The 14,312-nt window shown below is 36.7% G+C and overlaps 1 protein-coding gene across 2 annotated transcripts in view; it reads right to left on the bottom strand.

Moving 5' to 3' along the window:
• DPH6 (diphthamine biosynthesis 6) overlaps positions 1-14,312 on the bottom strand; it is a 445,531-nt gene that overhangs the window by 23,297 nt on the left and 407,922 nt on the right. The window lies entirely within an intron of this gene.

Genomic DNA, 14,312 nt, shown 5'->3' on the forward strand with positions numbered 1-14,312 from the left:
TTCATAGAGACAGCGTGTGGAATAGTGGTTATCAGGAGCTGAGGGGAGGGGAGGACTTGGAGTTATTGTTTAGTGGGTACAGCGTTTCAGTTTGGGATGATGAAAAAGTTCTGGAGATGGATAGCAGTGATGGCTGCACAACAACGTGAGTGCACTTAATGCCAGTGAATTATACACTTAAAAATGACTAAAGTTGGCGGGGTGCGGTGGCTCACACCTGTAATCCCAGCACTTTTGGAGGCCGAGGTGGGCTGATCACGAGGTCAGGAGTTTAGAGACCAGCCTGGCCAACATGGTGAAACCCCGTCTCTACTACAAATACAAAAAAAAATTAGCCAGGCGTGGTGGTGGGTGCCTGTAATCCCAGCTACTCGGGAGGCTGAGGCAGGAGAATCGCTTGAAACTGGAAGGCAGAGGTTGCAGTGAGCCGAGATCACGCCACTGCACTCCAGCCTGGGCAATAAGAGCAAAACTCCGTCTCAAAAGAAAAAAAAAAAAGACTAAAGTTGGCGGGGTGCGGTGGCTCACGTCTGTAATCCCAGCACTTTGGGAGGCCGAGGCGGGCAAATCATGAGGTCAGGAGATTGAGACCATCCTGGCTAACACAGTGAAACCCCGTCTCTACTAAAAATACCAAAAATTAGCCGGGTGTGGTGGCAGGCGCCTGTAGTCCCAGCTACTCGGGAGGCTGAGGTAGGAGAATCATTTGAACCTGGGAGGCAAAGGTTGCAGTGAACCGAGATTGCGCCACTGCACTGCAGCCTGAGCGACAGAGCAACACTCCATCTGAACAACAACAAAAGACTAAAGTTATACATTTTATTATATTTTACCACAGTGAAAAATCACAAAAAACATTCACATTGGGTAACAAAAATTATTTAATATTCAAGCTTTTTAAACAGTGTGGTGGAACTCTGAAATTTATAAAGATTTGGAGATCTTTGTGAATCCCTAATTTTATAAGTATGAAAGTGTTCTGACTTTATTCTAACTTCCAGCTTTCTCTCCCTTGATAGTTCTTTCTCATACATATCCTCCCAACACATAAAAAACAAATTCAATGTCCACTGACTTTTCTTTTCCATAGTATGCATTTATTGCATTGTTAGGGACATGAGAATTTCTCTCTGAAATGGTTTTCTTTTGCTTTGCCTAGAAAGTTATGTGAATTCTTTCATGTAACACATCTGATCTGCCATCAAATTCAACATGCTACTATTTAATCTATTGGAAATTTCTATTTTCAGGCTAAAACATATTTTTTCTCTGAATTACTTTCCTTCCTCTTTATTTCTATCAAGAGCTCTAGCAGTTGGCTTTCTTCTTTGAGCCAATTTTTGCCCATAAATCATCATGACAGTTACTATGAGAAACAAGTAAAAAACAAAGAAGAATAGTAATGAAAATGCTAGATGATAAGATATGAATACTGGACAGTCAGCTAGGTTCATTGGCTGGTTAAATGATGCTTCTTGAAAGTATCTGTGATTCTAACTCTTGCTTCAGGAAAATCACAAATCAGCACTAATACAGGTTCATATTTGCAAAGTTTAAAGAACAGTATCTGACACATAGTAAATGTATAATTTTAAATACAAAATACATGTTAGGGGTCTTTAGCAAATCGGAATCAATATACCAAGATCATCAGACCTAAAAAATACCAAAGCTGAGTTTATTGCTGGACAGACATGGAGGAGCTCCATCACTGAGATGCAAGTTAGGGGGTCTTCCCAACCAGGAACTGAAAGGCTAGATGTAGGGCAAAAAAGGAGAGTATAACAAACAGGGAAAGATTTTGAGTTCACGTTTCTGATTGACCCATAAGGTGGATTGTTAACTCTTCTTATGATTAATATATTCAGGTTCCATGGCACCCATACTGAGAAAACTGGTTTCAAGTAAGTCTGGGTGAGTTGCATAAGATTCAGTGGACCTAGGTTCATTCGATGGATGTCTTAAGCATATGAACATGCTTGAAATGTAGTGTGTTTCTTATAAGCGAAGTGTCTCGAAAATGTAAAAATCATTACCATTTAATTTATGGTTGCTGAGGAGCTATGCATTTTTCCAATAAAAATACTGATAGAATAACAGTGAGAAAGTAGCTACGGATTTACAGATGCTCTAAAAAATGACATAAGGAGTTTTTAAAAGCTTTCCACAGGAGTTTCTGAAGTCAGCTCTATCTTTTGATGAACCCATATAATTAAGAAGCTCCCTGGTAAGAGAATCCATGAGCACTTAGGAAGAGTAGAATTTACTCAGTGGGCTTACCCTATTTAATTGAAATTGCAACAATATTATGAGGATTTAGTAATATTTCTCTATTCTCCTAGAACACCAGATAGAAAATTTCAGTGTTTAATTCTGCAATGTACAGTAATTTTTGTGTGTGTGTCAACATTTCTCAGCTTTACTTCAGGTCCCTGGGCTAGTATCTGTCTAGAATACATGCTCAGTAAATACTAGTTGAATGAATACATCAATATATGAACAGACTGACATTTCTCTTTCCTTTATTCACCTACAAATAGTAAGTAGGAGCTGACCTATTTGTTCCTTTTGGACTGGCACCAAAAATCTAAATTTTTTTCTGAGTGGAATGACCAGTTTCATAGAGGAAAGCTCCACAGTCAGACAAGCCACAAAATAAAAACTGATTTAAACTGGAGATTTAGGGGTAGAAAACACCAAAAGTTGAAATGATAGCATTAAAAATTTATTAGAAAAGGTAAGACATGTCTTATAGAAGGAAGGCTTCCATGGAAACAAAAAATGAATCTACTGTTTTACCAGCTTTTTTTGCATAAAGGATAGATTTAAAAATTATGCTTAGAAAAATAATGAGTAAGACTGTAGAGATGAAAACATTGCATTTTATATATTTAATTTAAACATTTTAAGAGAGTGAATTAATGCATTATTTTCCCATTAAAGAATGTTTCCGTTTTAAGCTTGGGGGAATAGCAGGTTTTTCTTGCCACATGGTAAGTGATTCTTATGCTATAGCCATTAGAAATTCCCCCATCATCCCTGAGTGGGTGATTATTACTTGAAATAGCTCTTTCAGGGTGATTATTATAAAATATACCTGTCTTCTGTTGATCTACTGCTTTATTTATCTCATGTTAAAAGATCTTTAGAAACCCTTCTGTCATTAATGGACAAATTCCATTTTACAGGTACATCCATTAGTTGCCAGGAATAATTGTGATCTGATTAAAGTATAACCATTTAAGACAAATTCACACATTAAATGCTTAGTACTGTACATTGTTAAAGACTTAAATCTCCAGACCGAGTTTTTTTTTTCTTGATAGAAGACAAAAAATGAGACCTCAAATATTGGATGGATCTTCTCTTGTCTAGACTGGAGGAAAAAAGGTCTAAAAAATAAGCACATTGCTTGAGAAATCCTTTCAGAAGGGTGTTCAAGGATCGAGGTAGATGTTATGAAATAACAAAGTACTACAGATCTCTTCGAGATGGAGGGAAGCTCATTAAAAAGAAAAACAGAAAGAATAGATCTCAAATGGGTATTTAAGGAAATAAACATGACAAACTATTTCTTATATTTATGAGGTGATTCTCAGAAAGATTAAAGCTAATTTGTTATTCTCATCATAACTATTTCCATGCGATTAAGATCATAAATAGAATTTGTTTTCACAAGGAGCAGTACTGGAGAGGCAGAAAGAGAAACATGCCAATATTTAGCAAAATTTATGCATTAGATTGTAAACACCTTGAAGGCAGGGGCCTAATTAATTCCATGCCTCATCCTCAGAGCCTAAAGTTGATTCTGACAAATGTTATTACTCAATAAATGCTTGCTGAATGAATAATTTAAATTAGCACATGACAGTTTTCCTAATCTCAGTGGAGAATCCACAACCTACACATGTGCTAAATTCCAAAAGGATTTTGAGGCAGATTGCAACTTAAAATACATGTCTCCACAGAAAATGACATCATGGATGGTGCCGGGGTTGGAAAATCAGCACGTGAAAGTCATCTAATCCACAATGCAGCAGAAACATTACATACTTGAAATGAACAAGTAGCAGGAAAATAATACTGCAGCAATAAAACCAAAGAGAGAAATCATAAAATTAAATAAAAAGTTAAATTTTTCTTGTCTCTCTGTGCTTGGAGAGAAGTAGATTTAAGTATAAGAAGATGAAGAGATGTATAGAAATTGTCATGGAAAGGCTTATATTCTCAAGGAATTTTAGAAGCTGATGGCTCTTAAAAATTATGTAGAATTTCCCTTCAAAACATAACCCTACTTATTCATGACAAAAGTCTTTGATAATACTATTTTAATGCTTATCAGTCAAGATTAAAATGATTTTTTAAAACTCAAAAGTGGAATGGTGAGAAGGGAAAAGAAACAAGTGAAGAAAAATCAGGTAAACCAACAACAAAGATGAAAATATTATAAAACATATTAATCTAGTACTCCCTGTGCTCCAGACACTGAGGATAGATACAAAAGTGGATAAAAACAGTCCCTGCCCTCAAGAAACTTCAAGCATAGTAAGGGAAGTCAAACTCATAAAAAACTAAGTGTAATAGTCATTATAGAAACTACAAAAGAGGTAACTGGGGTACAATAGGGCCAACAAGAAGGTGTCCAGAGCCTCCTGAGATCGTTGGTGAACCAGGCTTGTGGTGAATCTTAAAAGAGCAGGAGTTTCTTTGCCGGCAGATAGAGTGAGAGCAATTCAGGCTCAGGGAACAGGGTGAGCCGAGGAAAGTGTGTGAAGTGTAGAGGCCGAGTGGAAGGGAGGTGATGCACTGGGACATGGGAATGGAGGGGCAGGCCAGGGTTGGAGCAAGAAAGGGTTCTGTGGTCCCCATGGGAAGCAGCCTGTCTTAAGTCTACAGACCCCTGGAAACTTAGGGGGTTTTAAGCATGGAAATAACATGACCAAGTGGACATTTTAGAAAGGTCACTCTGACAGCATTATGGAGGATGGATGGTAGGTGTGAAATACTGGTAGCAGAGAAACCTGTTAAAAAACTTCAAGGGAATGAAAACTGGGAGTAAATAGCAGAGTTAATTATAGAGAGAACCAGGAGAGCCATTTGGTCTGTATTCATCTTTGTGAAGAGCCTCAAATTGAGATTCTTGATGTTATCTTCTACTGAGGTTATCTACTGTCATTAGAATTCATTGTTAGGATGGAACATTTAAAATATGCTAAAAATGTTGTAACCTTGCTTTAATATGTCTTTAATTTTTAATACACTGAGAGCCTTGATAATAAAAAGGATCCAACAATGGGGAGGAAATCTCCCTCTGAGAAAACTATTACCTTGCTGTGCCTGGTTTGTGCTTAGCCTTCTTCTCAAGATAGAGAATGGCAGGACTAGAGAAGAGATGACAGCTAGAAAGTTTCCATAACTGGCACCAATTTAGGTTTTTGCAGCTGGGTGAAGAGAGTGTGCATCTCTTTACTTACAAGTTTTTGATGTTTGCAAGATGGGTGTTCATAGCTTTGGAGTGCCTGAACTGTTATTAAATAATTCTCTCTTTACCTACTTACAATATAGATGAAGGTGCAGGATTTGAAATATTTAGTAAAAGGTATTATGCTTCTCTAAATTACTCTCAGTTTTCCCGACATAGAAGATTAACTTTGAGAAATGACCCAGGGTTAATTGTTTTTAAACTAAATTATTGAAAGTGGCTCTTTTCTCTCATATTTATGTCTCTGGTACTCTCCTTTTTAAGATCTTATGAAAAGCATTATAATCATCTGCAAAAAAATCATTTTGTGGTTGTTGATTATAAAAAATGAAATTTAATTTTTGCTTTTTAAACATATTGGATTAGCTATTGTTGAAAGGAAGTCTAGATATGCAGCAAAGTTAGTTAGGGGCTATTTATTTCCAGGTAATCACAGCACAATCACCCTGATGAATAAAGTAAATAATAATATAGCAAATTTAAAGAGAGTTGAATTTTGAAGTTTTTAAAAAAGGATTCATTCATTAAATGCAATTGGTTATTAGCCGTTTGCTAAATGATTAACGTATGTCTAAACTTAATAATTATCTATCACTAACGAAGGGTCTGTACATCATATATCTAGAAAAATAAAAACACATCTTCAGGACAAAGTGGCATAATTGTAAGGCCAAACTTGATTGAAACAAAATGTCACAATTTAGTCTTGTATGAATTCAGACTGTAAATAAATCTAAATTATTCCTTCTGAGTTCAGTTGTCCCTGACATGTAGAAAAACCAGGAAAATATATCTCTTTTCAGAAAGGAAACTTTTTTTTTCTTTTAATGCATGACTAGATCTTTATCCATGTGGGAGAAAGCAATAAAAATGATAGCAGTATTACAGTATTAAGATGAAGAGAGAGAGTCTTCATATTTCTAAAGTTAGCCATCTCATACAAGTCAAGGACACAGAAAAGCTCTTTCTCTTTTGGAGTATTTGAGTCAATGTTTATATCCAATGCTGTGATCCTCCTGATAGGGGGATGTCTTCTTTCCTCTTCCTCTGCATTGGACACTCCCTAAACAGCTTGGGCACTGAGCGGACCAAGCAAAAGAAGGCACTGGTAGTATGCTAATTAGTGCGTTGAGACCTGAGAGAATCTAAGCGTCTTCGAGAGAAGTCAGTTTACTCCCTTCTTATTGTGGGGTCAAGCTTATCATAGTTCTGGTAGTTGGCATTGAAACATGATTATCTTATGCAGATACAAAGTTGTACTTTTTGGGGGAAAGTGTAAGGAACTTCAAGACCCTTATTTTAATATTTGAATTGGGATTTGTTCAATACTAATTATTAGCATGCTTTAGAAAGTTCAAACTGTTTTCCTCATCAGGTATCGGTTTCCTGACCTAGAATTCCTATAAGGAAGATGGCCTAGAACAGTCATCTATGAGGCACATTCTGGTCCTCTTTTATGTTTAATTATGTTCTCTCCCTTAATGTTTTGATCTCACCAGACATTTTTTTGCGGGGGCGGGGGAAATGGTGAGGGAATTGTTCCTGTCAAGTATGCTGCCTTCCTTCGCTTTTTTTTTTTGCAAGATAGACTCATAGCTTACTTGACGGGAACAATGAAGTAATTGGTATTGTACCTCCCACTTAACTAATGTGTGACCCAAATTTTGTGGCATAAGTTTTCGATGAGTAGTTTCAATTTTTTCTGCTCTTTTAAAAAATTGGGGTCAACATGACTTCTTGTTCAAGTGGGGGGAAAACAGAACGGCCCAGTCTGCAGAACAATTCACACAGAATCTTCTAATACAGTCCTTTAACTTTGCACAGAACTCGAATAAAAAAAATCAGAGCTTCCAAAATGGTTGTAGTGAAGCAAGCAGTCTCCCGAGTGTAGTTGTAGGCATGTTCTAGTACTCACTTCTACCAGCGGGCCTCTCCCCTTTGACTTCTTTTCTCATATGACAGTGGTTAACTGAAAACTGACAAGAAGAATTTGGGGTTTTATGATGAAAATTCTGTAAGTATATATTAAAGATCTATCCTTCATGGTGGGAAGGGATAGTTTACTTTTGGGTATTCAACTCACTAGGTATTCTAAACGTTAGGTTTCCCATAAAACAAAGGCAGAGGCTAACATGTGCCAAAAGTAGTGCCACGTTTAAAGAATTCTTCTCATGAGTAGCATTTACTGGCCTCAGCCCATCTTTACATTAAAAAAAATCTGCTAAGTATGGATTCTATATTCTAAAGCCTAAGAATTATAAATAAAATCCGAACCATGGAAAACTGAACAACTTTCTAAGATGTTTACCAGAGACATGTGCCTTCAGATCTTTCCTCAAATTAGATCTCTGGCATTCCTTTCTTGCTTTCTAGCATTGCTCCAATGCCATATCTGTTTCATGGCTGGGAGGAAGCCAATTTCAAGGATCTATTGCACAAAGAACTATTTACTGAGACATATGGAATGTGTTCACTACAAAATAAACAGGAGTAGCATGCCTTTAATATAGATTTTGACAATAAGAAATGAGACTAATTTGTCTTTGCACCCTCATGTTCTAGAATACAGTGGCTATATCTTTGCTATTTATTATAGTGCGGCACCGTCCATGGTTTTGGAAGCACATAATTTTCTTAGCTTAGTCTCACACTTCACCTTTACATATGCCTTCGCATTGTTTTCCAAAAGGTGAAAATCTACTACCTTATAAGTTTTTAAAATGAGAAGACCTTTTCATACTAATGCACAAGTTTCCTATGTTCTACCAATGGTGGCATTATTCTCTCTGCCTGCCAGATTGAAAACTTAGTCATTTTGACTCTTTTCTGTACGTCATAAAATTCTGGCAAATTCTCTTGAGTCCCTCAAATATAGATCCCACTTTAGTACTTCCATCATTTTTCCTCCTGTAGGGCAGTCATTCTCAAACTTTAGTTTGCAGATAAGGACCTGGGAAACTCATGACATACAGATTCTTGGCCCCAGTCTTAGATTATTTAGTAGGTCTTAGGAAAGGCACAGGAAACTGAATTTTAATAAGTCACTTAAATACAATCTGTGGTCTAGATTTTGAAAAGTCTATTCTACAGTCTTCTTATCTCTGCTGTATCTTTCAAACTATTTCCAAACAAAGCATCCTACAGATTATATCAGCTTATTCACTAATTTATGCCTTCAACTATTTGTTGAACACCTTCTGTGTTTCAGTACTCTCCTATGTATTGGATTCATAACAGTGACCAAAACAAACATCCCTGATGTCATAGAGTTCATAGTCTATGCTTCCCCAGGTTTAGGAAGAGGCTTCTATAACTTATCAGATTTGATCCACGTTCTGAGTCTGATGTTAAGATTTTACTAACTTGTCTCTTACTATCTTTCAACAAGGATGTTCCTCTCTAGTCAGGTCATTTTCTCTTACTGTTTTTTAGCCTTTCTGTCTCCATACAAAGTCAATCTACCTCTGGTCTTTGGTCTTATTATTCTCCATCAGAAATATTGTTTGGTATTGTGGACAGGGAATAAAGTTGAGAAAGCAAGATTCATTTATTCAATTACATACATATTTATTGTGAGCCAAACACTATTCTAGATATAAGGAAATTCAGCAGCAAACAAGACAGAAAACAACTATACAAACAAAAAACTCCCAGAAATATCAGATAAATGCAATATAGGGTGTGACAGTGATAGTGACCCAGAAGCTACTTCATATAGGGTAGTTAGGGAATACACTGAGGCTGAGAGCTGAATGACAAAGATAGTGGGCTGTGCCAAGAATGGATGCTGGTGAGAATGTCAAGGAAGGGTAACCCTCGTATGCTGTTGGTGAGAATATAATTTAGCACAGTCATTAGGGAGAACAGTAGGAAGCTAAAAATAGAACTATCATATGATCCAGCAACCCCACCTGTTGGGTATATATCCAAAAGAAAGAAAATCATCATATCGAAAAGATATCTGCACTCCCATTTTTATTACAGCACTATTCACAATAGCCAAGGTGGAATCAATCTAAGTGTCTATCAATGGATGAACAGACAAAGAAAGTGGTGATATGGATATACAATGGAATATTATTCAGCCATGAAAAATAATGGAATTCTGTCATTTACAACAATATGACTGGAACTAGAGGCCATTATGTTAAGTGAAATAAGCCAGGCACAGAAAAACAAATATTGCACGTTCTCACTCATGTGTGGGAGCTAAAAAAAAAAGTTGAACGAATGGAGATAGAGAATAGAATGGTGGTTACCAGAAGCTAAGAGAGTAGTAGGGACAGGGAGATAGAAAGGGGATCGCTAATGGGTACAAAAATGTAGTGAGATAAAAGGATGTAGTGTTTGGTACCACAATAAGGCAACTATAGTTAACAATAATTTATTGTATCTTTCAAAATAACTAGAAGAGTGGAATTGGAATGTTCTTAACACACACATACACACACACACATAGACAAATAAATGCTTGAGATGATGGCTATCCCAATTACTCTGATCTGATTATTAGACATTGTATGATTGTATCAAAATATCACATGTATCCCATAAATATGTACAGCTAATACGGATCCATAATAATAAAAGATAAAAATTGTAATGTAAATGTAAATAAATGTAAAAAAGGAAGTGCATGTTTTCAATATTTTCTTCTAAAATATTTAAAATTATTTATTAAAATTAAACAGCAAAATACAAAATACATTTTAAAAAGACGATGGCCATGCAAATTTCAGGGGAAGACTATTATAGGCAGAAGGAATAGCTAGTGCTAAGACTTTCAGATGAAAATGTTTGTAAGAAGAATACAAACAAAGCCAGTGTGGCTGGTGCACAGCGAGAGATGATAAAGCAGTAAAGGCTAGGATCAAAGAACTCCACGCAGGCCAGATGACACAGGGGCAAGAGTATGGATTTTATTCTAAGTGGAATAAAAGGTCACTGGAGGCTTTTAAGCAGGGGAGTGATGTGATCTGATTTATGTTTTAACAAAGCTCTCTTTGGTTTCTGTGTGGAAACAATAGACAAGCAAGAAGAAACCAAATAGAAATTTCTGTGGCAGCCCAGCTGAATGACAACAGTGGTGCGGGTAGGTAGTAGTATGAGTGGATCGAAGTGGATAGACTAGGCAGATGTTATGGAAGCAGTGTCAAGGGGCTTGGTGATGAATGGGATGTAGTGGGTCACAGAGAGGACTCAAAGGTAATTCTGAAATTTTTCACTTGAGTAATTGACTGGGTGGTCATATCCTTCACTGATCTAGGGAAGACTGGAGAAGGTGCAGATTGGGGTGAGAGGGTGAAATCAAAAGTCTAAATGGTGGGTGATGTGGCTGAATATATAGCTGAATATATAGCTGCTGGAGTCAGACTGTAAAAGGCTTTCAAGAAGAAAACAATAGTGGCAGCCCCTATTACTATTAAGATTATCTAACAGGATATCTGATAAAAATTATATATTGTAGCATTTTCAGAGCTTGAAATACTGGTTCATAAAAATAGGGAAATTTTACTCAGTTACGAGTTCTATTGCCAATGGGCAGTATCTCAAAAACAGGCTGTCTATAAAGAGGATCTTTGCTATGACAAGGAAGAAAAACTGTTGCTTTTTGTGAGAAAATGTTTCCAGTTTACAATTAATTTCATTTTTTGGACTGAATTTCTTTTCCAATTCCACAAGCCTGATTAATAAGAACCCTTCATTTAAAATTTAGGAAATAGAGACAGGGAAAATCATCAAAGAGAACGCAAGTGATGAAGAAAATAAATGTGCTTACCTACTCTGTGTTCACTTATCCTTCATTTTCCACTTCTTTTGTCTTCATAAAAACTTGGGCACTGAAGCCAAGTGAACCATTGAATGTATATTTTTTTCCTAAAGAAGCAAATTTTGGCTCATGTTTGTCAATTTCAAAAGTAGCTGCTTCTTTCCTAGATGAGCCATTTTCTAAATAAGTGATTTTGTTGTTTTGTTTGGCAAGTTGAGTAATTTTGGCCTTGTCAATAGTTGGTATTATCATCAAATAGGAGGCAAATTATTCACTGTGAATGAATTAATATCTTGAAGAACCACAGTTACTTATGCCCTGAGTGATAAGCTTGGGAACTGTTAATCAGCACACTGACAGAATTTGTCAATGAGATCAATGCATCACTGTTGGGGATCTTCCAGGAATGATGGAAGACAGGAAACTGCCAGAAGATTAGATTCATTCATTTGCTTGCTCCTTCTTTCTTTTTCTTTCTTTCTTCTGTTTCCTCCCTTCCTCTTTCTCTTCCTTCCTTAACATATATTCATGATCTCTTCTGTGCTAAGTGTCAGGGATAACCCTAAGGAGACCATATACCGCAAAAAGTTATATATCGCGAAAAGTTAACTGCTCTGTTAAAAGATCATCTCAAGCAGTGCCAACTCTAGTGTCAGTAATCTGACTCTATTTTTGTATAAACATTAATAGGGATAGTATGACCAGAGAGGTCTATACTGAATTTGTTTCTTGGCCAATAACCAATTCCTGTCCACAGAAGCAGAAATTAATGGAAGTTGCACATAATCTGAAAATGCTCCTGGTAGATACTTGCATGAAGTGGTAAAAAGTACCACAGTGTGGTGAGAGGCTGTAGCACGACAGCTAGCTCTAAAGGCCACCAATTCCTTATGAGAAAACTGTCCTGAGGAACAGAAACTAATAATTGGTCAGGCATATGGGTTGTGTGTGATTCAAGTAAACTGTCAAGTGTCCTAGTAAGTCTATGATTTGGGGGCACAGAAGGTGAGCCTCTCTGAAAATGGAATAAATGACAATCTACCAGGAGGTACTGTGCCCCGGGTCAGTAAGAGTTTACAACATGCCATTAAAGAGGAGGGATCTCAATTCAGAAAAATCACTGAATAGCTCTGAGGGCAAAATGTCTTAACCAGGGACTTTATTGGTTTACGTTTTCAATCAGCTGAACAGAATGAGGCCCTGACTGGTGGAAGTTGAGGCAGTTAGCTATGTCTTAAGGTGATGAGAACTGAGTCTCCCTACCTATCAGTGGGGTCCCCACAACTTTTCCCCCACTCATTTCATACCTATGTTAACTTTGGCTAGAATCCATGCTTATTGTCTAATGAAACTTAATGGCATGTGACATGGCTCTGGCTCTATAGGTCTTTTTGGAACCAAGGTTTTTTTCTGAGATAATAAAATGTGTTAAATAAGCTTTAAATTTTATATGGCCATAGTCTCCTGTTCAGGTTTTTTTTTTTTTTTTTTTAGCTACTCAGCAAATCTGGTCAAACTAGGTACTAGAAAAGTGAAAAGTGGGACCTGCATTTGTTGTGAAATGTGTTTTAAATTTAAATAATTTTTTTTCAAGTAAAATTGATGGTAAATTCTGCTGATCTGTGGAAAGGGATTAACTTTAGTTTCAAGTTCCAGAGGCAGAGATTCATCTGGTTCTCAGTGAATTGAAAGAGATTCAATTGGCCATCAGTGAATGTGGAAAGCCACTCAGTCAGCTGTGCTACTTTGAGCTCCCCTCAAACTCCTAGTCCAGTTGTCTATGCTCATAACTCACACATATACAGTTATATCTAGGATTAACAAAAGCACTCGCTCATCACCCATTTAAAATATCCTTTCTATGGATGATGAGAATCCCAGAAAAATCTGTGGGGCTGGATTCTGGAGAACCATGGGTAACATTTCTAGATTTCCTCAATGTACTGTGATTCAATTTATCAGATAAATGAACATGTTGAGGAATTTTCCCTTGATTTGACAAATTTATCTCTAAGAGAACATCCCATAGTCATTCTATTGGAGACACAGTCTTCATTTTTCATGAATTTCAGGTTGCCACCAATGTTTAGAGGGATTATTCAGCTTTAGGGTGACATATGAGCTATTTCCAAATATTTTGCAGGCTGTTATGCAGTTGTAGTACTACACTCATTCATCAAAGCCATATAGGTGGAATAACATCTTAACAGTCACAGAGCTATCCAAAGTTGAAATTACCTCAGAAGGCTTGACCCCTATTCCCCACTCCAAGAGAAGTTCAGTAAGAGTGTGGATATCATTTGGCAGGAAAGTCATGTGTAGAGAGTACCTGGATCACACGATATGGAGCTCTCTGAACCTAAAAGTTCTAAGAATGAGTGTTTAAAAAAATTGTTTTAAACCACTTTATGGGGTTATCAGCTACATGATAACATCTGAGGAAGGACTTTTTGTTGGAGGCAAAATGTATGCTTATGTTTCACACTTCTAAGTTTTAAAATTGTTGTATTATTTATCACTTTTCAGAGAGCTTACTAGAAATAAATGTGAAAATTTCCTAAGATGTTGAATACTAATAAGGTCATAATTGAAGTTGGAATATTACATTTTTTCTTTCAGACATAACTCCTTGGGTGATATAGAACCCTAAATTTATTTATATTTTACCTTTTTATTTTGGAAGAGTTAAAATTTATAAAAGTTGATAGACTAGTACAAGGAATGCTTATCTACCTATCACCTAGCTTCAATAATTATTAATTTATAGGGCAGAATTATTAATTTAAAAGGCAGAATAATGACCCCCACAAAAATGTCCATGTCCTAAACCCTGGAACTTGTTACTACATTAGGTCACATGGCAAATAGGAATTAAGGTTGCTAATCAATTGGCCTCGGGATGGGGAGATTATCTTGATTGTCCAGGTCAGACCAATCTAATAACACGAGTCCTTTTAAGTACAGGAGGGAGGCAGAAGAGAAAGACCAGAAGGATAGCAATGTGAGAAGGACTTGGCCTGATGTTGCTAGCTGAAGATGGAGGAATGGGACCCTGAGCCA

The sequence above is a fragment of the Pongo pygmaeus genome, chromosome 16, assembly GCF_028885625.2.
Source record: "Pongo pygmaeus isolate AG05252 chromosome 16, NHGRI_mPonPyg2-v2.0_pri, whole genome shotgun sequence".
NCBI lineage: Eukaryota > Metazoa > Chordata > Mammalia > Primates > Hominidae > Pongo > Pongo pygmaeus.